Source organism: Tupaia chinensis, unplaced genomic scaffold (assembly GCF_000334495.1).
Source record: "Tupaia chinensis unplaced genomic scaffold, TupChi_1.0 Scaffold000330_1, whole genome shotgun sequence".
Classification (NCBI taxonomy): domain Eukaryota; kingdom Metazoa; phylum Chordata; class Mammalia; order Scandentia; family Tupaiidae; genus Tupaia; species Tupaia belangeri.
In genome coordinates, this window is record NW_006159824.1 from 1,698,788 (window position 1) to 1,724,690 (window position 25,903).

Sequence of the window (25,903 nt, forward strand, 5' to 3'; positions counted from 1 at the left end):
TGCTCTGTGGAGAGACAGATTGAGAAACACGTCCCGTGGGGAATGGTCACACCACAGTCCCTTCTCGGTTTCTCCTTTTGGAATTTTAGATGTGCATGTACATGCACCCGGTGTATTTCTCAGGCTGCTGAGTCTGGGACTTGAACCACACAGTTGCCTTAACCACCATGCCGCAGGCCAGCCTCAAGAGATGACCTTCTAAGTCATCTGCTGAGAAGAAAGGAGTATTGCCTGAGTGGGTGATAAAGGAACATGGAGGGCATTTACTTTTCATAAAGATTTTCTATCAGTTCTACTGTGTCCGACTCACTGTGCCTTTATAGTCAGGAATTATTGGTATTTTAGTTGTTGATTCCTTCTGGGGATCTGCTGTCCTTTGTCCCCTCCAAAACTCATGCAGAAATTTGGCCCCCAGTGTGATAGTATTGAGAGATGGTGGGACCTTTATGAGGTGATTAGGTCATGGAGTTGTTGTTCTCATGAATGGATTAATGTAATTTTTGTAGAGGTTAATTCTTTTTTATTTTTATTTCATTACTATTATTTTTGAGAGAGTTTTGCTGTAGGGTATTTTTGCTCACTGGAGAGACAGAGAGACAGAAAGCAAAATATCACTCCCCAGGGCCAATGGCCATGCTCCAATCCCTTCTCCCCACTCTCATGGGATTTGGGGCATGCACACACATGAGCTCAGTGTGAGACCTGTTTTACTCAAAAATCATAAAATTCTGTTTCGCCAGTTCAGTCTTATGTTCTAAGTCTCTTCTGCTGAATATGCAGTGTTGCTGTGGTCCAATCTTTCCGTTTAAATCCTGGAAGTTAACATTCTACGTTGTTATTGATATTTCTTGTCCCTAGCATTAAATTGGTCATTTTCTTGGCTGCCTTTTGTTCTCTTATTTCTGTATGTATGTTTAGTTTCACTGGTCAAACACTCCTTTCAGAACTTGAAGAGTGGGTCTGCTACTGGCAAATTCTTTCAAGTCTTGTTTATCTGAGAATGTTTTTATTCTTTTCATATGAAAGATAAACTTTCTGGGTATAGCATTCTTGGTTGAAACTTTTTCACTTAACACTTTGAATATATTTTCCTATTCTTTTCTTGCTTGCATTGTTTCTGATGAGAGGTCTGAGGTTAGCCTGGTAGTATATAACCTTTATAAGTAACCTGATGTTTCTCTCTTGCCAATTTTAGTATCTTGTCTTTGTTTGTAGATTTGACCAGTCTGGCTATGATGTGCCTTGGAGAAGATCTTCTTGGGTTGATTCTATTAGGGGTCCTTTGTATATCTTGGGTCTGGATATGCCTCTTTATTTTTTTAAAAGAATTATTTATTATTATTATTGTTAATATTATTTTTCACATGAGTTTTGCCAGAGATAGACAGAGAGAGAAGGAGAGTGAGAAAGCAAGCTGCCAGGTCCAGAACTCAAACCATGGCCAGCCATGTGGGAATTCCAGCACCTTAACTGCCATGCCACCTGCTGGCCCTTAAATGCTTCTTTAAGTTTGGAAAGTTTTCTTCCAAGATTTCATGGAATAGATGATCAATGTCCTTATTAGTTTCTTCACCTTCTGGGATACCAGTTATCCAAATGTTTGGGCGCTTAATGCTGTCTAGTATTTCTCGTATAGTATTCTCATTTTTTGGGGTTATTTTCTCAGTTTTTTTGGTTGTTTTTTCTAGATCATAGGTTTTACCATCAACATACGAGATTCAATTTTCCGCATGGACTGATCTGCTTTTAATACTTTTGAAGGACGTTTTGATTTCCTGAATGGCAGCCTTCATCTCTGATAGTTCTATTTGATTCTTTTTCATGGTGTGTATTTCCTCTTTCAGATCATGCAAGAACTTCAACACCTCCTGGAACTCATCTCTTTTCTCCTGCATCTTCTGGAGTTCAGTATCTTTCCACCCTTGCATCTCGTTTAGTTTTTGTCAATATGAATATTCTGAAGTCTTTATCAGACATTTCCAAGAATTCTACTATACTGTCTGTAGATGAGGTATTGTTCTTTTCCCTTATGGGAGAGACATTTTCTTGGTTTCTCATGTTTCTTTTGCCTCTGCGGTTGTTTCTGGTCATTCTGTGACAAAATCTCTCCTCCACAGTGCTTAGCAATGTGGTATAAACAGTAAGATTAGGAATTCAGGTTTATAGAAAGAAATTTCTTCATTAAAGGAGGAGATTCAATAAGTGTTGAGGATTTCAATGAATCTAAAAGGATTCAGTTGCTTGGGTACTGTGCACCTAGGCCTATGTAGACATTAAGTGTCTGGAGAGTGAAGCTTAGAGTAAGAAAGTAAGATTAAAAAGTAAAAGCAAAAAAAGAAAAAAAAGAGAAAATACTACCAAAAAAGAGTAAAAAAAGAAAAAAAAAGTTAAAAAATTTAAAGGAACAGAGAGCATGAGACAGCCAGCCAGAGACAGGCATCCAGAGATAGAGAAAAGATGGAGGTCGTCCTACCTTGTCTGAATATTTTGGGAGTCTAGGAGGTGGGTTTAGAGCATGGTTTCCCTGAACACACCAGGGCACACCTCAGCTTTAAAATGGCTTCTTGTCTGAATATTTTTGGGAGTCTAGCAAGGTATTCTGTTATAGCAAGCCAGAAAATGGACTAAGATAAGATCTGTTTTTATTGGCCCACGTACGCTCTGCATTTGATCTTAACTTTCTCTGATCTACTGAATTAATTACCAGCTATTCATCTATCTTCAGCTTTCAATGTACAGATGCTGTCTCTCTTCTACTTCTGTCATCCCCGAGGCTCCTCGTGTGGTGCGATATTGTTGTCCTCCTTAGTCCATCAGCTGGCATTTTAGTGAGAAAGGAACGAGAGCAAAGAAAGAAGCAAAGGTTCAGTGCTTTGTGATTAACTGTAAGAACATTGTTATGTTTTAAAAATGTCTCTTCTCTATTTTTTCTAGTCTCACATTTTTAAAAAAATAATTATTTATTTAGGGACCAGCAGTTGGTGTAATGACTGTGTCACTGGACTCCCATGTAATTGATCGTGGAGTGAGTCCCAGACCCGGTGGCTTAAACTCACGCCGGGCATGTGTGCGTGTGTGCCCAAGATCCCGAGAGGAGAATGGAGGACAATGGACTGTGGCATGGCCATCCCTCCTGGGGAGTAATTTCTCACTTTCTGTCTCTCTGTTTCTCTCTGTCTTCCTGGCAAGTGCATGGGCCCTCTAACAAAAACCTCTCCCCCCCCAAAAAAAAATTTATTTATTTATTATTCTTTCACGTGAATTTTGCCAGAAAAAGACAGCAGGTCCAGGATGTGAACCATGGTCGGCCATGTGGGAATTCCAGCGCCTTAACCACCACTCCACCTGCTGGCCCCTAGTTTTGCATTTTTGAACTTTTAGATGGATATTAAAACTTCTAGATCTGCTCTCCTTGTTCCTGGATATTTTTTTTTCTATACTTTACAAATCTTACTTCTGTGTGTTACATTTTCAGGGGGAAAATTCCTTGACTGAGTCTTTCTCCTCACAAGTTGGCTCTTCAGCTACATCCATCTTTCCATTGAGTTTTAATTTCAACAATTACCAATTTTTATTTTCAAGATCACCAATTGCTTAAGTTAGTAACTTATTTTTAAAATTATTTATTTAATTTTATTTTTTAATTATTATTTTTTAATTTGACCAGAGAGAGAAAGGCGGGGGGAGTGAGAAGGCAAGCCTCCAGGTCCAGGACTTGAACTGTGGTTGGCCATGTGGGAGTCCAGTGTCTTAACTATCATATCACCTGCTGACCCCTAATTTAATAACTTTTATATCCTATTGTTTTTATGAGTACACAAAATTTGTTGTAGAAGGGTAGACTCTAGGATCTATCAGCCTGCCAGTTATAACTGGTATTAGATATTTATTCTATTTCTTTTCCTTTTTTTTGAGAGTTTTTTTGCTATAGGGCACGTGTGCTCACCAGAAAGAGAGACAGAAAGCGAGAAATCACCCCCCAGGGGGGACGGCCACGCTGTAATCCCTTCTCCTCCATTCTCCTCTCAGGATCTTGGGCACGTGCGCACACACACCCTGCTTAAATTTAAGCCACCGGGTCCGGGACGCGAACCGTGGTCAGCTACATGGGAGTTCAGCAACCTAGCCATTACGCTAACTGCTGGTCCCTGGATATTTATTCTATATCAAATTCCCAGTACTGGTGATTGAAAAGATATTTTAACACAGTCTTGTTATTATCAAACTATGAATCAAAGAAGCAGAAAGTAGTTTAACTTCTATATCTTGCTTTACCAGTTTGTTACAAAACTGGGTTACACGCTTTTTCACATTTAGGTTAAGTTCTTTTGTGCCTCCACCCTGCCTGTTAGGATATATTCTTTCTCCTTCTCTAGGGTCCTTCTTCCATGATATTGTCAACAGTTCTATTGTACTTACTTCGGGCCAGACATCCTTTTAAGTGCTGTTTGCGTATGTCCACTCTTAACAGCCCAGACTCTGCAGGAAGGCGCGTTGAGTTTCCTGGGTCAATAGCTAATACCAACTTTCTTGGAGAGAACAAACCCTGAAACCTGCTCAGTCAGCCAGAGGCTCCTGTTTTCTTTGGCTGTTGTTGCTTTTACCTATATAGCATGTTCCTGGTGACTCAGACTGCCTGGTTTTGTTCTTCATCTACTACTAAACAATCCATCGAGGGAACCAGCAGTTAGCGTAATGGCTATGTTGCTGGACTCCCACGTAGTCGACCGCGGTTCGTGTCCCGGACCCAGTGGCTTAAAACTCACGCCGGGCGCGTGTGCGTGCGTGCCCAAGATCCCAAGAGGAGAATGGAGGAGAAGGAATTGCGGCGTGACCATCCCCCCTGGGGGGTGATTTCTCGCTTTCTGTCTCTATGTCTCTCTCTGTCTGTCTGGCGAGCGCACGCGCCCTACAGTGAAAATCTCTCAAAAAAAAAAAAAAAAAGAGAGAGAGAAAAAAAAAAAGAAAAACAATCCATCGAACGCTGGCCGTTAAGAATATCATATCTGGGGGGCCGTCAGGTGGCATGGTGGTTAAGGGTGCTGGACTCCTCCATGGCCGACCGGACCTGATGACTTGCTTTCTTACTCCCCTCCACCCCTCTTGCTCTGCCCCCCTCTGACTGGATTAAAATAAATAAATAAGATAAATAAAGTTCAATAAAATAATAATAAAATAATTCTTAAAAATAAAAAAAATCATGTCTGGGACCAGCAGATGGCATAATGGTTACGCTGGGCACGTGTGCGTGCTTGCCCAAGATCCTGAGAGAATGGAGGAGGAGGGATTGTTGCGTGGCCATCCTCCCGGGGGGGGGGGGGATTTCTTGCTTTCTCTGTCTCTCTGATGAGCACATGTACCCTTTAGCCAAAATCTCTCTCTTAAAAAATAAAGAGAGAATATCATATCTTCTTGAAAAATCATTGGTTCAGAGGTGGGCTAATCAGCGCCAAAGAGGCCTTTTCTGGGACTTTGATGGGAACAGAATGAAGGAAGGTTTTGTGTTTTTACCATGGCTGCCAAGCTTGGAGGGCCTGTTGACACCAGTGGCCCCCTTGAAGAAAGCCTGTTAGAGAAGAAAGCCAACATAGAGGGAAGCAAAGCAGGGTCACGGAGGGAGAGACAGCGAGCCCGATTCTCTCTCTCTCTCTCTCTTTTTTTTTTAATAGAGATTTTTCCTATAGGGTACATGCACTCGCTAGAGAGGTAGAGAAAGACAGAGAGACAGAAAGCGAGAAGTTACCTCCCGTTCCCCAGGGGAATGGGCACGCCACAATCCTTTCTCCTCCATTCTCCTCCGGGGATTTTGGACTCACACGCACATGCACCTGGCGAGAGTTTTATGCCACGGGGTCTGGGACTCTAATCACAGTCGACTACATGGGAGTCCAGCAACATAACCATTACACCATCTGCTGGTCCTGTGAACCTGATTCTTGGTGATACTGGTTAAACCCCTGATCCAGCCATGCCTGAGGTTAGACTTAATCCTGACCTTTTAAGGAACCAATAAATGCCTTTTCTTTTTCTTCTTCTTCTTTTTTTTTTTTTTTTAAAGAACTACTTTATTTACCTATCTATTTATTTATTTTTTCAATTTGAATAGAGAGGAACAGAATGAGGGGGAGAGAGGGGGAAAAGTGAGAAAGCAAGCTACCAGGTCTGGGACTTGAACCATGGTCAGTCATGTGGGAGTTCAGCAATCTTAACCACTGCAACACCTACCAGCCCTGCCTTTTTCTTTTAGATGCCACTTTGCAATTGGCTTCCTGTTATATGTGAACGAAAGAGTCCAGAATAGTAGAAGGGCTCAGGAGGAGGTACAGTCTCCGGGCTGGAGCACATGGGGACCTGTGGCCTAGGTCTGTGATATACTGACTTAAACAGTGTGCCAGGGCCAGCAAGTGCTGTAGTGGTTAAGGTGCTGGACTCCCACATGGCCGACTGTAGTTCGAGTCACAGACCTGGCGGCTTGAAACTTAGGCCAAGCACATGTTTGTGCGTGCCCAAAATCCAGAGAGGAGAGCAGAGGAGAAGGGATTGTGGCATGGCCGTCCCCACTGCAGAGGGTGATTTCTCTCTTTCTCTCTCTCCATTTCTCTGGTGAGTACATACGTCCTATAGCAAAAATCTAAAAAAAAAAAGAGTGCCAACCCGTGAGTGACATTCTTCCAAAGAAGTCCAGGATCTGTGCAAGTGAATTTGGATGTGAAGTGCATTTGCTGTCCTCACACCTGTGCCTTTTCCCAGAATTTCTCTGAATTGTCGAGACTTTCTCCCCTTATGGGTGGGACTTGGCATCTTCTAGATTTTTCCCATATATTTAGAGCTGCTCTGGGTGACTCAGCCAGTTTAAAAAGTATTATACTTGGGTATAGGAAGATGGTTTGCTCAGTGATTGAGCCTCTATTTTCACTTTGTATCCCTGTGTAGTATTTCTTGTATTCAACTTGTAATTATTGTTCACAGATAATATTCCACCTTACCTCCTGCCAGCTACTTTGTGTTAATTTTACAGTATGTTATCTTTTTGGTAGTTTCTGCTATCCGGAGTAGCAGCATGCTTTTTGGGGATTGTGTTTGGGGTGGGTTGGTTATTTGTTTATTGCCAGAGGGTACATGTGCTTGCCAGAAAGAAAGTACCCTGTGCCAGTGCAGCTCCCTGGCCCCAGGACACGACTGGTTTACTTTCTGTCACGGTAATTTAGCTTTGTTGTTCTGTAATTATATATAAATGGAATGGTATATCATATGTTCTTCCATTCAGCATAACGTCTTCCTGATTTATCCACTTTACTGTGTATAACGATAGTTAATTACTTTTTTTTTTTTTTTCAGATGTTTGCTATAGGGTGCTTGTGCTCACTAGAAAGACCGAGAAAGACAGAGAGACCGAGAGTGAGAAATCACCCTCCAGAGGGAATGGCCATGCTACAGTCCCTTCTCTTACATTCTTTTCTTGAGATCTTTGGCATGCATGCATTTGGGCCTGGCATGAGTTTCAAGCTGTTGGGTCCAGGACTTGAACCACAATCGACTATGTGTGAGTCCAGTGATGTAACCATTACGCCATCTGCTGGTCTTTTAAAAAACTTCTAAAAAAACCCAAAAAACAAAAAACAAAAAAACTAAACTTCTTAATAACCCACATTACAAAGCAACACTTTAGTAGATATAAAGAAAGAGAATTGTAATAGGAAATGATAATGTTGTGTGTGTGTTCAAGTCTTCCCAGGCCTCTGGCTTAGTTAAGACTACAAGTGCATGTTGCTTATTAAGTTTGGGCTGAGACTCAAACCTGACCCTCTCATGCAGCCTCACCCTCTGGAGTAGCAACATCTACCCACATGTGCCACCATGGCTGGGCTGGAAATTTCCAGTTTGAAAATTGTAAATGCAGTACATATACTATCGTAGGATCTTAAATTTCATGAATGAAATTCAGCTCCAAAGTGTTTCTACAATTGGTCATATGTAAAATATCTGCTTTCTGAAGGGGAATATGGAATTTATTCCTTCCAAAAATTTCTATTTTGAAATAATTAGAGATTTACATGATATCAAAAAGATAGTACAAAGGTCCTATGTATAGCTTTTTAAAACATAATTTTTAATTTAATTTATTATTATTTTAAAAATTTGACCAGAAAAAGAAAGAGAGAGAAGGGGTAAATGAGAAAGCAAGCTGCCAGGTCCAAGACTTGAACCATGGTTGGCCTTGTGAGAGTCTAGCACCTTAACCACCATGCCAGCCCTCTATATACTCATTTATATCTTTTTTTCCCCCCCAGGTATTTTTGCTACAGGGTGCATGAGCTCACCAGAGAGACAGAAAGTGAGAAATCACACCCCAACAGGGGATGGCCATGCCACAATCCCTTCTCCATTCTTCTCTTGGGATTTAGGGCATGCACACACCTGCACCTGGCATGAGTTTCAAGCTGCCAGGTCCAGGGCTCAAACCATAATCTACTGCATGGGAGTCCAGTGCCTTAACCACTATGCCACTTGCTGCACCCCCCTCCCCTATATATCTCAATGTAAATGTAGTACAATATTAAAACCAGGACATGAGCATTAGTGCAAAGTGTGTGTACAGCTCCCTTTGTAAATATAATTCTGTATGCCTGCCAATTTTATCCCATGTGTTGTTTGTTACCCACCATTGGAGGCAAGATACAGAACTGTTTCATCACCACACAGATCTCTACTCCCTTCCCTCACCCCTCTGCTCGTGTCCACTGCTCTGTTCTCCAACTTCATCATTTTATCACTTCTAGAGTGTCGTATAGATGGGATCAAATAGTATGCCAGCTTCTTACAGTTGGCGTGGTGTTTGTGTTTGTGTCCACTTGTGTGCCCGGTGGCCTCCCCCACATTCAGGAGATAAGTCCGTGGATCTAACTATACTTTGTGGGAGATACAGGGAAAATAACCTCTGTTTTATCTTTAATATATTCCTTTTGACAGCTTAGTAATATAGAAGTAACTCAGTTTATTACCCATTTACTCACTGGTGAACATTTGGATTGTTTCAGTTCTTGACTTGTGAAACAGTGCTGCTTTGAAGATGGCTTAATCTGCGATGAACATACACTGTCAGATCTCTGCGCAGGTGCATGTTTTCATTTCCGTGGGTTAAACTCTGAGGAGTGGAATTACTGAGTCCTATGGTAACTATGTTTTAACTTTACAAGAGGCGGGTAAGTTGTTTTTTACAGTAGTTGTACCATTTTACTTTCCCACCAGCAGTATTTCAGTTGCTCTGTATTCTCACCAACATTTGGTTTTGACAGTCTTTTAAGTTACATCCTTCTACTTTCAGTTTGCATTTCCAGGATGACAAATGATGTTGAACATCTTTTTTTTTTTTTGGAAGGTTTTTGCTATAGGGCACGTGTGCTCGCCAGAAAGACAGAGACAGAGAGACAGAAAGCAAGAAATCACCCCCCAGGGAGGATGGCCACACAGCAATCCCTTCTCTTCCATTCTCCTCTCGGGATCTTGAGCTTGCATGCACATGTGCCTGGCGTGAGTTTAAGTCACTGGGTCCAGGACTCGAACTGCAGTCAACTATATGGAAGTCCAGCAACATAGCCATTATGCCAACTGCTGGTTCCGATGTTGAACATCTTTTTATGTACTTGCTTACCATTCATCTGTCTTCTTTGCTGAAGTGTTTGTTAAATTATTTGGTCTAGTTTCTTTTCTTTTCTCTTTTTAAATTGGGTTGTTTGTCTTGTTATGGAGTTGTAAAAGTTCTTTATAATCTGAATATAGTTCTTTCATTAGATATAGCTTTTTTTAGAGAATTATTTTTGTTTAATTTTATTTACTTTTAATTTGACCAGAGAGGGACAGAGAAAGAGGGAAAGTGAGAAAGCAAGCCACCAGGTCTGGGACTTGAACTGTGGTCGGCCATGTGGGAGTCCAGCACCCTTAACTACCACGCAACCTGCTTGCCCCTCATTAGATATAGTTCCTTTTTTTTTTTTTTTTTAAGAATTATTTATTTATTTAATTAAATTTCTTTGTACTGTTTTTTTTAAACTTGACCACAAAGAGAGAGAGACAGAGACAGAGACAGAAAGGGAAAGTGAGAAAGCAAGTCAGCAGGTCCAGGACTTGAACTGTGGTTGACCATGTGGGAATCCAGCACCTTTACCCACCACACTACCTGCCAGCTCCTAGATACAGTTTTACAACTAACTTTCACCCCATCTGTGCCTTGTATTGTTATTGTCTTCACTGTGTCTTTTGAAGTACACTAGATTTTAATTTTGATAAAATCTGGTTTATCAATGTTTTCTTTTGTAATTAATATTTCTGTGTCTTAAGAACATTTTGTCTAAGCCAAAGTCACAAAATTGTTCTATTTTTTCATAAAAGTTTTGTAGTTTAAACTCATCATTTATCATTTATTTTAAGTTGTTTTAATATGGTATGAGGGTTGAGATTTATTCTTTAGCATGTGGATATCCAATTATTCTAACACCTTTTGTTGAGAATATTATTCTATATTACCTTGGTATCTTTGTTGAAAATCAGTTGACTATCTGTGTGGGTCTATTTCTGGACTCTATTCCATTAATATATATGCATATCCTTATGCCAGTGCTACACATACATATTTCATATATTACAAATCTATTATTTTATTTATTATTATAATTTATAATAATAGAGTAAGCCAGATTTGTAGTTACTAGTTCTATTTAAGTCATTTCATTTTTCTTTCTTTCTTTTTTTTTCTTTTTTTTGGGAGAAGTTTTTGCTATAGGGCACGTGCACTCACCAGAAAGACAGAGAGAGACAGAGAGACAGAAAGTGAGAAATCACCCCCCAGGGGAGACGGCCACGCCACAATCCCTTCTCCTCCATTCTCCTCTCGGGATCTTGGGCACACACGCACACTCGCTTGGTGTGAGTTTAAGTCACCAGGTCCGGGACTCAAACCTTGGTCGGCTACATGGGAGTCCAGTGACATAGCCATTACGCTAACTGCTGGTCCCTTTAAGTCATTTCACATACATCGACTATTTTAGCCTTTGTAAATTGAACAGTAAAGTGGCTTTTAGTACATTCAGAATGTTGTACAACTATTACCACTAGGTATGTAATTTCGGAACATTTTCATCACCTCATAAAGAAACGTCATAATCTGTTAAGGTAGCTGGATTCCACATGGCCGACCCTGTGGTTCAAGTCCTGGACCCAGTGGCTTAAAAATCATTCTGGGCTCATGTGCGTGGGTGCCCAAAATCCTGAGAGCAGAATGGAGGAAAAAGGATTATGTTATGGCTGTCTCCCCCCACTACCCCCGGGGAGTAATTTCTCCCTCCCTCCCTTCCTCCCTCCCTCCCTCCCTCCTTCCCTCTCTCTCTCTTTTACTTTTTCTGTCTCTCGCCTGTGAGTGCACGTGCCCTATAGCAAACAAAAAAATGAAAAAAGAAAGAAAAAGAAACACTATAATCTGTTAACCAGCATTTCCCTATTTCCTCTCTCTCCTAGCCTTCCCTTACTTTTTTTTTTTTTATTTTAATTTTTTTAGTGAACTTTTTGCCATAGGGCATGTGTGCTTGCCAGAGAGAAAGTGAGAAATCACCACTCAGGGTGCATGACCACACCACAGTCCCTTTTCCTCCATTCTCCTGTAGGCATTTTGGGCACTCACACACATGTGCCCAACATGAGTTTCAGGCCACCTGGTCTGGGACTCAAACCACGGTCGACCAAGTGAGAATCCAGCAACATAACCACTACACTATCTGTTGGTCTCCTCCATTAGCCTTTGTTACATCTAGTAACTACTATTCTACTTTCTCCATCTAGGATGTCTTTTTCCCCCTAGCTTCCACATATGAGTGAGAATATACAATATTTCTCCTTATGTGTCTGGCTTATTTTGTTGACATAATAACCTTCAGTATTTTCTATCTCTTGCCTCAAATAAAAGGATTTCTTCTTTTTTTTGGAGAGATTTTCACTATAGGACGCATGCGCTTGCCAGACAGACAGAGAGAGACAGAGAGATAGAAAGCGAGAAATCACCCCCCAGGGGGGATGGCCATGCTGCAATCCATTCTCCTCCATTCTCCTCTTGGGATCTTGGGCACGCACGCACATGCGCCGGCGTGAGTTTTAAGCCACCGGGTCCGGGACGCGAACCACGGTCGACTACGTGGGAGTCCAGCGACATAGCCATTACGCTAACTGCTGATTCCAAAGGATTTCATTTTTAAATGAAGGAATAGTATTCCATAGTATGTGAGTGTCTATGTGTGTGTGTGTGTGTATATTTGTTTGTTTTGTTTTTCATTATCCATTCATCTGTTGCTCAACACTTAAATTTATTTCATCTTTTGACTTCTGTTAATAGTGCTGCAATAAACATAGGAGTGCAGATATTTCTTCGGCATACTGGTTTTCTTTCCTGAGGTTATAGACCTAATATTGGGGTTGTTAAGTCATAAGGTAATTCTGTTTTTAACTTTCCAAGGAGACTCTCTCTCTATTTTTAAATAAAGGCTGCACTAGTTTGCTTTCCTACCAACAGTATATGAGCTCTCCTTTCTCTGCGTCCTCACCAACTTTCGTTACTTTTTGTCTTTTTGATCAAAGCCATTCTAGCTAGGGTGCAGTGATAGCTCACTGTGGTTTCATTTGTCTTTCCCTGGTGATTAGTGATAGCGTTTTTCACATACTTGTTGGCCATTTGTATGTCTTTTAAGAAAACTTTACCCATTTTTTCAACCGGTTATTTAGTGGTTTTTTTTTTTTCTCTGCTTAGTTGTATGAGTTCACACATGTTGTATATTAACCTTTTACCAGATATGTGTTTTGCAGATATTTTCTCCCATTCCATGGATTGCCTTCTTCTTCAATTTAGTTCATTAATGTTTTATCATTTTTACTGTACAGATCTTTCATTTCCTTGGTTAAATGAATTCCTAAGTATTTTTATTTAGTTATTTTAGTTCTGCTATAGAGAGTGTGCACTTGCCAGAGAGAGACAGGAAGGGGAGGAGTGAGAAATTACCTCCCAGGGTTGATGGTCATGCTGCAATCCTTTCTCTTTCATTATCCTCTGAGGATTTGGGGCACATGTATACATGTGCCTGGTGCATTTTTCAAGCTGCTGGATCCACGGCTCAAACTACAAAGTCATTCATGTGGGATCCAGTTGCCTTGACCACCACACCATGAACTGGCCCAGTGGTTTAGTCTTTTTTTAAAAAAATAATTATTTTATTTAACTTTATTTATTTTAGTTTGACGGTGGGAGGGGCCTCCGAGAGAGAGAGAGAGAGAGAGAGAGAGAGAGAGAGGGAGAGAGAAACAGAGAGAGAAAAAGTGAGAAAGCAAGCCACCAGTTCCGGGACTTGAACTGTGGTCAATCATATGGGAGTCCAGTGCCCTTAACCATCAGGCCACCTGCTAGCCCCTATTATTATTATTTTTTTTGAGAGGTTTTTGCTATAGAGCGCGTGCACTCACCAGAAAGACAGAGAGATAGAAAGTGAGAAATCACCCCCCAGGGGGGATGGCCAAACCGCAATCCCTTCTCCTCCATTCTTCTCTCGGGATCTTGGGCACGCACACACACATGCCCGGCATGAGCCATTACATTAACTGCTGATCTCAGAGAGGTTTTTGCTATAGGGTGTATGTGCTCACCAGAAAGACAGAGAGAGACAGAGAGATAGAAAGCAATAAATCACCCCCCAGGGGTTATGGCCATGCCATAGTCCCTTCTCCTCCATTCTCCTCTTGGGGCCTTGGGCACGCATGCCCACCCACCTGGTGTGAGTTTAAGCCACCGGGTCCAGGACTTGAACCACGGTCGGCTACATGGGAGTTCAGGGACATAGCCATTATGCTAACTGCTGGTCCCGTAAATAGGACTGTTTTTAAAATTTATCAGATAGAAACACAACCAATTTTTTTATGTTGGTTTTTTATCTTTTAGCTTTGCCGAATGCTTTTATTAGTTGTTAATAGATTTTAGGTGCTCTGGAGGGTTTTCTACATATAAAATCACATTGTCAGTAGAGAAAATGTGACTTCTTCATTTTGAATTTGGATGTCTTTTATATCTTTTTCTTGCCTAATTGCTCTGGCTAGGATGTTCAGTACTATGTTGGATAGAAGACATCCTTATCTTGTTCCTGATGTTAGAGGAAAAGATTTCAACATTTTACCAATAAGTATGATGTTAGCTGTGGGCTTTATATAGGACTTTTGTTAGGTTGAGGTGTCTTATCAGGTTGTCTGAAAAGTCATGACTCATTTTTGTATAGAAAACAAGAAAAATATGTCATGACTTTTCTGACAACCCAATATTTTATGCCTAACTTGTTGAGAGTTTTTATCATGAAAGAATGTTGAATTTTATCAGATCACTTTTCTGCATCTAATGAGATGATAATATGGTCTTTAAAAAGAAATCATTTATTTAATTTAAAAATTTTTATTTCTTCTTATTTATTTTGTTTGCTATAGGACACGTGCTCTCCAGAGAGAGACAGAGAGAGAGAGAGAGAAAGTGAGAAAGGAAGCCACCAGGCCCAGGTCTTGAACCATGATTGGCCATGTGGGACTTCAACGCCTTAACCACTACACCACCTGCCAGCCCAATAATATGATTTTTTAAAAATAATTATTTTATTTCGTTTATTATCATCATTATTATTTGTTTAAGTTGACCAGAGAGAGAAAGGGAAAATAGGAAAGCAAGCCTCCAGGTCCGGGACTCGAACTGTGGTTGGCCATGTGGGAGTCCAGTGCCTTAACTATCATGTCACCTGCTAGCCTGCCCACCATAATATGATTTTTAACTTTGATTATGTTTATATTGTCTATCAAATTTATTGAATTTTTAAAATTATACTTGCATTCCAAGGATCAATCTAAAACATCTTTAAGTTCACTGGTTCTTCTGTGTAATTAAATTTGTTGTTGAAGTGCTGTATATTGACATATTCACCTCAAATATTGTGCTCTTAAAGTCTCTAATTTATATTTGGTTCTTTGATGTGGTATTGTTCTCTTTGTTGAACAACTAGTTTTGTTTATATTTTGTTTTCCTGATTTTATTTGATAAACTTATATGTGTTTACTAAACTTCTTTATGACAGTTTATTTTGACAATTCCTTGACAGAAAATATTTTTTGAAAAAATAAAAACTTTATTCAGCTCATTAAAAAAATTAACAAAATAAATTTCAGTTGTAATTTCACGTTCCAAAGATAAAAGTGATATTTATAACAATGGCTTACAAGTTAATGAAAAATTATAATTTTGCAAAAGATTATAAACATTTTATACCCTAGTCAGACCTTTCTTTTAGGCAAAGTGTTCTTTTGATGACATATAAATTAACAAATACACACTATTGTGAACTATGTCAGACAGTACAAAAAAGGTTTGATTTTTCTCTTATAAACAAAAGTTTATCATTTATAATTGGTTTTTTTTGCCTCCTACCCACCATCCACCACTCACTCTCTACCAATCACATTCTCCCCTTACAGTCACCAGGCATCCATGCCAGTCCACTCCACATCACGTCTTCAGATCTCTAGACCTCTGCCATAATGTTCAGACACTCAGTACACATTGAAAGGAGATATACAATGTGTATCTTTTAAAGTCTGACTCACTTCACTCAACATGAAATCTATATTCATCATTTTGAATCAAATAATAGGATTTCATTGCTTCTTATAGTTGTGTAGTATTTTATAGTATATATGTGTCACAGTTTTTCAGTCCATCCCTCAGTTTTTGGACATATAGGTTGGTTCCATGTTTTAGCAATTATAAATAATGCTGCAGTAAACATAGATGTACAAATGTCTTTCCAATTTAGTGTTTTCTTCTCCTTTGAGTAGATCTCTGACAGAAAATTGGTAGCTGTCCATTTTTTGGGGGTCAACAACTGGATCTTTATTTTTATCCCATTCATGGTATCATATTTCTCTGATTCTTTAGGCTCCTCAAAGCCTGTGTTATTCTCTTCACATTTTAAGGCGCAGTCACCTCTTTGTCTTTATTAACTGGCTTTGAGAGAGGAACACTTCACTATTAAGCCAATATAGAGATTCTAGGGGTCTCTTGGGCCTTTTCTACAGATGCAATATTCCACTTTTTTTCCCTCTTTGGGGGGAAGTCTTAAGATTTTGTGCCTTCTCCTGATCCTACAAAGCCAGGGGTATTTCTGAGTTTCCCATTTATTTTTATTAGTTTCCTGAAGATAGTGCACCTTCTCTTAAACCAGCAGCATTGATTCATCTGCCAAGATCCTCTCTTGCTGTTGAGATTCATGTCCTATCTGTGGGAACTCGTGTGGGCCATGCACAGGGACACAATAGGCCTCATCCATGGAGGAGGGCGTAGGTAGCTGGCACGTGTGTATGTGTGCGTAGACCAGTTGGAGAGTCTTCAGATGAGTCATCTGGTGGGGTTCATGTGTATACCTCTTGGTGTGGGGGGGTGTCAGTGAATCCATTAGGAAAATCCTTGGTTCACTTTTGAGAACCATAAGTTGGTTTCTCTTCTGTTCCTTTTTTTTTTTTTTTTTTTAAGAAGCTTTTTCTTTATGGTGCATGCACTTATCAGAGAGAAAGACAGAGAAAGAGAGACAGAGACAGTAAGTGAAAAAGTTAGAAATCATCCCCCTGGGGAATGGCCATGCCACAATCCTTTTTCCTCCATTCTCCTCCCAGGATCTTGGGCATGCATGTACATGCACCTGGTGTGAGTTTCAAGCTACTGGGTCTGGGACTTGAACCATGGTTGGCCATGTGGGAGTCCAGCGATGTAACCACTATGCCATCTGCTGGTCCTGGAAGTTTTAACATGAAGTTAATAGAAAGAGTTTCAAACTGGGAAGTTCCATTTTGCAGCACTCACAGTAACTGCTATTATCATTAGATTGGAGGAGACAAATGGAGTTAAGGTGGCTGTTAAGAAACTTGTGGAAGTCCAGGTTGAATTGGAGTGCTACAAGAGAAAAGGGGTTAAGTGACTTTTATTTCTACCTCCAGCTCAGACCACCTTCTGAGGATCAGACTCCTGTACGCTACTGCCTGCTATATATCAACTTCCGGTTATATATGAACTTTCTTTTAAAAACATTTAATTTAATTTTTTATTAGTAGTAGTAGTATTCACTTTGAGCAGAGAGAGACAAAGACAGAGAGGGAGAGTGACAAAGCAAGCCACCAGGTCTGGGACTTGAACCACAGTCACCATGTGGGAGTCCAGCGCCTTAACCACCATGCCACCTGCCAGCCCCTAAGTCAACTTCTATATACCAACTCCAGACATGGAGGAGATGGGACTGTGGTGTGACCATCCCCCACTGCCACCTCAGATTCACCATATTCCACCTGGAATCCATGATCTTCCTTCCAAAACCTGATCCTATTCTAGTGTTCCCAGTTCTTCAGCATCACTTCCACCATACCTAGCTGTACAAGCCAGAGTCTAGAATCACCTTTTCCTTCTCCCTCTCTTTGTCAGGCCTTGATCTTATTTCTTAACTATTTTTCAAGTCCTTTAGTTTCTCTTCCCTCCTGTTGAGACTGTCTAGGCTGCTGCAGCAGGATTTCAATTGATTCTCCTTTGCCCATTCCTTTCTGCCTCCAATCCATTCACCACGCTAAAGCCAGATCGATCTGAATTTTCAGGAATTTTATGGCCAGAAGCATTCTCAAGAGGTTTGTTCCACATGGTGGCCTCCAGTACCTTCAGGCTTATGCCTAACTGATGAGCAACCCCACTGCCAGCACATAGATAGTATTTGAAGGCATTGGAATCGATGAGCTTCCCCAGGGTGGTGATGGGAAGAGATGACCAAAGACAATCCCAGGGGCCCTTGCTAACCTTTGTTGCTAGGTTTAGAAACAGCCAGGAGACCTGTTGTTCTCAGGACACAATTCCAGTCACATTTGCCCAGAGGGGAGTGTGCAGAACATTTATCCAAATAAAGAAGCCTGCTTATTTTTTGCCTTTTTTCCCCCTCTAATTTTATTTCTGTGAAGCTTAGGGGCTCTCAGAGGAATTACTCAACTATTGCTTTATTCACATCCCCGTTTTTCTGGGAATTTCATCTTTTTTTTTGGGGGGGGGAGAGGTTTTTGCTATAGGGCGCGTGGGCTTGCCAGAAAGACAGAGAGAGATAGAGAGACAGAAAGCGAGAAATCACCCCTCAGGGGGGATGGACACGCCACAATCCCTTCTTCTCCATTCTTCTCTCAGGACCTTAGGGGCACACATACACGTTTCTGGCGTAAGTTTAAGTCACTGGATCTGGGACTTGAACCTCAGTCAACTACATGGGAGCCCAACAACATAGCCATTACGCCAACTGCTGATCCCAAGGGAATTTCATCTTACCTACATAAGTTGGCAGGGATAGTGGCCACAGTGGGAGGCGATCTATGAGTATAATGGCTGATAACTGCAGTGGGAGTTTCAGCAGACAGCCAGCATCAACTACCTCCACATGAATTCCGCCTCTAGCAGTTGAGTCTTCCAGCTGTTGAGCCTTCTCAGTTGAGGCCTCAGATGTCATGGAACAGAAAGAAGCTTTTTCTGTTTTGTTCTGTCTGGGTTCCCGGCCCACAGAATATATGAATGAAAGAAAAATGATTGTTGGAAGGCGTGAAGTTTTGTGTTAGGTTGTTATGTGGCAGTAGTGTTCAGAATACACTCTCAAACCACGCCTCTCCCATTCTTTTCACACAGCTAAAACTCAGAGAGGAGGAACTGAAAACTGGAGGCAGGCTGGCTCCCATGAAGAAAGAAGTGGAGGGACTGAGTCGAACATTTTCATTTTATTTTTCCCAAATTTACCAGTGAGGTATGTCATTCTATTACTCCCAAGACCTGGAACCTTACACTGATTAAGCTTCTTCCTTGTCAAGGAAACATCAGGAGAAGGGGACAAATGTTCTCCCCTGTCAAGAGAGTATTTTAAAGGTTTTGTATCTCCTTTTCCTCAAATTCAGTTTATTCTTTTTTTAATAATAAATTATAACAAAGTTATAATAAAAGAGTATAATAAAAAGTTAAAATTGCATATAGGTTGTGTATTTATAATAAAATAAGCTACAATAAAAGAATATTTTTTCATAATACAATAAGATTTAACATAACTTCTATTTCATGTAATTAGATAATATAACATATAATAAAAAGTTATACATTCATATTAAAATAAATTGTAATAAAAGAATAAAAATTCCTTTATTTCTGTTGTTTTGTTCTCTCTCAATTTAGAGGTTCACTCTTCAAACATGTTGTACCCCTTGGCTCGTTCTTTCTTTCTTTCTTTCTTTTTTTTTTTTTTTTTTTTTCGTGACTTGTTTTACATAACAGTGCCTAGCAACAACAAAACAGTGGTTGAGGAGGAAATTTACATGGTTTCCCATGAAATGGAAATAAAGAGCACAGCCTGCTAAGAAGGGAGATGAAGGCACTAGAATTAGTCCATAACTTCCCGTATCAGACCTGGCAGCCATTAATTAGCTCTATCATCTCAGGCAAATCACATAATCCTCCTAGACATTGGATTCCTTATCTGTCAGGAAGGATGGACTTGGTTTCCAAACCACTCTCCTCCCACACTATCTCTGGTGTCCACAGTTGTTTTCCACTCCCCCCTCCCCCGACATTTTCTTAAATAATATAACTACTTTCAATAACAAGTTCAGCTGGTAATTTCAAGAAAAGCAGATTTAGCTTTAATAAATCAAAGCAATGCTAAGGAACTTTGCTTAAAACTTAAAGCCAGGAAACAGGTTAGGATTCTGTTCAAATGGTAAGTACATGAACCTATGGGCATCTCAAGACAGGACACAAATCCTTAAAACCGGACAACAAAGTCTAGAAGAAAATCAGCAATGTTTTAGTCAAAAGTCATAAAATTCTATTTCACCAATTCAGTCTCATGTACTTTATCTTCTGTTGTGGTTTGATCTTCCCAATTAAATTCCGGGTTATAATAATCTATTCCAGACTTGTCCCTATGATTAATTTGGCCATTTTCTTAGTTTTTGAACTCTTATTTCTGTGTGTCTGTCTTTAATTTTCTTGGTATAGTACTCCCTTGAGAACTTCTTGGAGATCTGGTCTGGTGCTGGTAAATTCTTTCAGGTTTTGTTTTTCTGAGAATGTTCTTGTCTTTTCTTCCCATGTGAAGGATAATCTTGCCAGGTAGAGTATTCTTGGTTGAAACTGCTTTTTTTTCTTAACACTTTGAATATATTTTCCCATTCTTTCCTCACTCGCATTGTTTCCTATGAGAGGTCTTCTGTTACCCTGACGGTATATCCTTTGCAGGTAACTTGCTGTTACTTTCTTGCCAATCTTAATATCTTGTCTTTGTCTGTGGTTTTGGTCAACTTGGTTATAATGTGTCTTGGAGAAGACCTTCTTGGGTTGATTGTATTTGGGGTCCTTTGTATTTCTTGGGACTAGATCTTTGAGTGCCTTTCTAGGTTAGGAAAGTTTTCTTACAGGATTTCATGAAATAGATTATCAATGTCCTTTTGAGTCTCTGCCTTCTAGGATGCCAATTATCTGGATGTTTGGACATTTGATTATCTACTAATTCTTGTATATTATTCTCATTGGGGGGGGCAATCTTCTGTCTTTGTGGTGGATTTTTCTAGACCAGCAATTTTCTCTCCTACATCTCAGATGTAGAAGATTTTCTATATGATCTACTCTGCTTTTAATACTTGCAAGGGAGATTTTGTCTTCCTGTATTAGAGCCTCATCTTTAACAGATCCATTTTATTCTTTTTAAAAGTGTGTAATTCCTCTTTTAGCTCTTGCAAGAATTTCTTCACCTCCTAGAACTCGTCAGCTCCTTTCTCCTGTAGTTCATTGTCTCTCTTCTTTTCCATCTCTGTTAGCTTCGTCATTATGAATATTCTAAATTCTTTATCAGACATTTCCATGATTTCCATTGAACTGTCTGTGGATGAAAAGGAATTATTCTTTCTTTTCTCTTGGAGGAGAGGTATTTTCTTGCTTTCCGATATTTCTTATGGTGCTGCAGTGATCTCTAGTCATCCAGTGGATGGTGTGTTTCTTCATAATTCTTGAAGTTCAATCTGAGCGTTCAGGAGCATGCAGAATCTCTTTGCCATTCTGTTTTAATCCCTCTGTGCACCATCACTATTATCCTCGCTACCAGCATGCTAACTTTTTATTTTTTTAATTTTATTTATCTATTTATTTTTTTTGGAGTGGTTTTTGCTATAGGGCATGTGTGCTTGCCAGAAAGACAGAGACAGACAGAAGGCAAGAAATCAACCCCTGGGGGGATGGCCATGCCACAATCCCTTTTTCTCCATTTCTCCTCTTGGGATCTTGGGCATGCACGCACAGGCGCCCAGTGTGAGTTTAAGCCACTGGGTCTGGGACTCAAACCGCGGTCAACTACGTGGGAGTCCAGCGACGTAGCCATTACGCCATTTGCTGGTCCCACATGCTAGCTTTTAAATCAAGTGCAAAATACCCAGGATCCTGCCTGGGCTTTTCTCTGTACTGAACTTACCTTATTTTGACCACATGCTGATGAAGTTCCAGCTCATTCATCTGTGGCTGGCTGCCTGGGCTGTGGATAGCATCTAAAATGTTCTGTGTTGACCTTTTCTAGGAAGTACAGGGGTAGCCATGGTGAGCTGAAAATACGCCACAGCCCTCTCCGTCTGACTGTATCTTGGCCAGACATCTAAAACCTGTTCCTTTCTCTGATACCACCACATGTCTCAACTGTGCTGAGCCTAGTGTTTCCCAGTTACTCACCATTTTACTCACTGTTTTTCTCATAAAAGGCTCTTGTAAATGTGCAGGGAAGCTGAAGCCAGACAGTGACCACAGACCATTCGGCTTACCTTCTCCCCTTGAGCTTTTCTCTGACCGGGCCCTCAGCTCCTTACCCTCCAAGATTGGTGCTGCTGCTGAGCTTCTCAAAACTAAGTAATGTATTGTCTAGGGATGTGTATATAGGCCGAGAACGACAGGGGGAAAATGGGAATGATGAACCCAGATGACATCACAGTCATTATGGGATAGAGAAGAGACTACAATTGGGGAGGAGTATGCAGAGTTTTGGGTTTTTTATTTTATTTTATTTTTTTTGCCATAGGGCTCATACACTTGTCAAAGAGAGACAGAGAGGAAAAGTGAGAAATTACCCCTAGGGAAGATGGCCATGCCACAATCACATGCACCCAGTGTGTTTTTTAAGCTGCCAGTCTAAGACTTGAACTGCATAGTGGGCCATGTGGGATCCAGTGCCTTAACCACCATGTGACCTCCTGGCCCAGCAGAGCCTTCTAAAGGACTGGATAGGTTTTGTATCTTAAACTGGATGGATGATTTTTTTTATCTTATTATTATAGTTCAAGAAAATTATTCACCCTTCTATTTTATGATGCATTTAGCAACAAACCATTTAATTTAAAAAATTTTTAGAAAGATTTTTGCTGGAAAGACAGGACAGATAGACAGCAAAAAATCACCCCACACACCCCCAGGGAGGATAGGATGGCCATGCCTCAATCCTTCATTCTCCTCTTGGGAGTTTGGGCACACACACATGCGGCCAGTGTGAGTTTTAAGCTGCCAGGTCCAGGACTTGAACTGTAGCTGACTATGTGGGAGTCCAGCGATGTAACCATTACACCATCTACTGGTTCCATCAACAAACCATTTTAAACACCATTGGGTGTTGTTACTCAATAAAAGGAGAAACAAATGGGAAACACAGACAGGTAAGAGAAATTTACCTGGGATTGTTGGAAAATAAAAATACCATGAAAGGGGCTGGGCAGGTGGTGAGTTGGTTAAGGCACTGGACTCCCACATGGCTGACCACAGTTCAAGTCTTAGACCTGACAGCTTGCTCTCTTTCTCTCTCTGGTCAAAATTAAAAAAAAAAAAAAATTAAATAGATAATTCTTTTAAATTTATTTTTAAAAAAGGGAAAATATCATAAAAGAGAAAAAACAAAAGGTATACCTGCATGTGGCACTCTATTGCAAGGAATAGAGACCTGCTCAATGTAATTTAAAAAAATGGACCAGCAGATGGCGTGGTGGTTAAGGTACTGGACTCACATGTCTGGCTGCAGTTCAAGACCTGAACTTGGTGGCTTGCTTTATCACTTTTACTCTCTCTCTTTCTCTCTTTGCTGCTCTATGGCAAATTAAAATAATAAAAATAATGATAATAGGGGCTGGCAGATGGTGTGGTGGTTGAGGGCGCTAGAGTCCCACATGACTGACCAGGGTTCAGGTCCCGAACCTAGAGGCTTGCTTTCTCACTTTCCCTCCCTCTCTCTGTCCCTCTCTGATCAAACTGAAAAATAAGTAAATAAATCAATAAAGTTACATAAACTAATTCTTTAAAAAAATGATAAGTAAAATTAAATACATTATTCTTTAAAATGTGTTTTTGGGGGTCTATTTTGAGTCTACATATGGACAAAACTAGAATGATGACATTTAGGTAGTTTTCCACTTTCCCTATAGGCATCTCTGTATGTCTGTTGAGTTTCTTATTGGCTATACATCAAATTTTCCCCAAATTCACTGGCTTAGAACAACCACCACACTTACTTATTTATTAAAAAATATTTGCCAGTGGGCATGTGTGCTATCCGGGAATGAGAGAGAGAGAGCCCTTTATGGAGGATGGTCACACTGCAATCCCTTCTCCTTCATTTCTCTCTTTCAGGATTTTGGGCGTAGGTACCCAACATTTCTCAAGCCATCAGGTCCTGGATTTGAACTGCATAGTCAACCATGTGGAGTCCAGCACCTTAATCACTATGCCATGGGCTGGCTCCAACTACCACTTACTTATTGGCTCATGATTCCGTATTTGGGAAGGGATTGTCAGGGACTTGGCTCTGCTCCATGAAGTTTTGGGTGGGCCAGCTTGACTGGAGCTGGAGAACCCTTATAGTGTCACTCACTTGTATGGCTCCTCAGCTACAGGGCCTAGAACAGCTGAGCCAAGCCAACCTCTCCTGGGGGCAGCTGGGCCTCTTTACATGGTGACCCAGGGCTGCACGGGAAGGATAGTGGCACATGTCAAGCCTCTTAATGGTCAAGAGCTGGCACTGTGTCCCTCCTGTTGTGTTCTGTTGGTCAAAGCAAGTCACAGGGCCAGCCCAGAACACGGGGAGGACAATCAGACTTCAGCCCTTGGTGAGAGAAGAAGCGTGTGCTTACTGAGAGGGGAAGCATTCTTGGCAGCTATTTCTGCAAACAATTTGCCATATCTTTTCTCCCACCTCATAATTTTGATTTGGGTATAATTTTACTTTGCTGTTGCCTAGCTCCACTCATGTTTTTCTGTCACCTCCAACTTTATTACTAACTAGCAAATTCTTTGGAGGTTTTAGGTTCAAATTCCTAAGAACTAGTCCGTTTGGTTCAGGGTTTTCCTTTTCTTCTTTCTTTCTTTCTTTTTTTTTTTTTAAGAGAGCTTTTATAGGAGGGCTAGCAGGTAGTGTGGTGGTTAAGGGGCTAGATTTTCACATGGCTGACTGGGGTTCAAGTCCTGGATCTGGTTGGTTAAAAAAAATCACTGAGTCATAGGCCCCTAACACTCCAACAGGAGAATTTGAGGAGAAGGGATTGTGGCATTGCCATGCCTCTTGGGTGGTGATTTCTTACTTTCCCTCTCCCTGTATCTCTCTAGTGACCACATGTATCCTGTGACGAAACCAAAAAAAAAAAAGAAGGCATGTATACATGTACACTCACCAGAGAGAGACAGAGAAAGAGGAGAAAACACTCCCTATGGGGAATGGCCATGCCACTATATCTTCTCTTCCATCTCTCCCTCCTTTCCAGATTTTGGGTGTGCCTAGCATGTTTCTCAAGCCACTAAGTCTGGGACTCAAACTGCATGGGGGGGCCATGTGGGATCTGGCTGTCTTAACCACCAGGCCACAGAGCTGACCAGGTTAATTCTTTTTTTTACCTCATGCCAACAGTCAAAGGTCAGAGGTCAGCCTATATTTTCCTCATTTTTATTTTGCAAGAAATTAATCCTCCAGAATAATTGCAGTACTAGTACAATGAATGCCTGTAGACCCTTCTCTTAGATTAACTCGTTTTAACATTTGCCGCATTTGCTTAATCACACATTCTCTCTCCATGCATATCTGTGTGGAGTTGGCTAGAGACAGCATGATATTTTACCTTTAAATACTTCAGCATACTATTCTGAAGAACAAAGGCATTATCCCACCTAACCTCAGTCAAATGATCACACTTAAGCAATTGAACATTTGTATCCAACTATAAGCTAATGTACAGCCTATGTTCACTTTTCTGTAATTGCCCCACGATATCCTCCATATATGATTTTTTTTGATCCAGTATTCAACATATGCTCTACATCTAAATTAGTAGTAATTACTAATTAATTAGTCTCCTGAATATTCCTTAATTTAGATAATTTTCCTTGCTTTTTTTTTTTTTTTTTTTAAACTTTAGAATATTGGTATTTTGGAGCATCTAGCCAGTTAGGTTGTACAAGATATTTCAATTTGGATTTGCCTGACTTTTTCTCTATGATTAGATTGAGCTTAAACATTTTTGCAAGAATGCTACATAGGTAATGTTGTGTGGCTAGCCAGTTGACTGACCACTCTGAGATGATTGCTGGCTGTCCCCCCTCACCCCCGTCATTTCTCTGCTTTCTTTGCCTGAAGGCTTCGGGGTAAGTTTGGTCAGATGATTGGAGGGTAGGACCATGGAAAAGACTCGGATATTTCTCTATTTCTCTGCTTCCTAGAAAGATTAGGGGCGCTGGACTCCCTCATGGCCGACCATGGTTCAGGTCCTGGACCTGGCGGCTTGC

The 25,903-nt window shown here is 40.6% G+C and overlaps 1 long non-coding RNA gene across 2 annotated transcripts in view; it reads left to right on the forward strand.

Annotated features, from left to right (window-relative positions):
* The window catches only part of LOC102493813 (uncharacterized), a 50,525-nt gene extending 31,565 nt beyond the window's left edge, over positions 1-18,960 (forward strand). The window contains exons 4-5 of one of the 2 annotated variants that reach the window (XR_003549923.1): positions 9,039-9,203; positions 18,755-18,960. This is a non-coding gene — a long non-coding RNA (uncharacterized LOC102493813). The remainder of the gene's footprint in view (positions 1-9,038; positions 9,204-18,754) is intronic. The other variant, XR_003549924.1, reaches the window with a different exon arrangement.
* Positions 18,961-25,903: the final 6,943 nt, after the last annotated feature.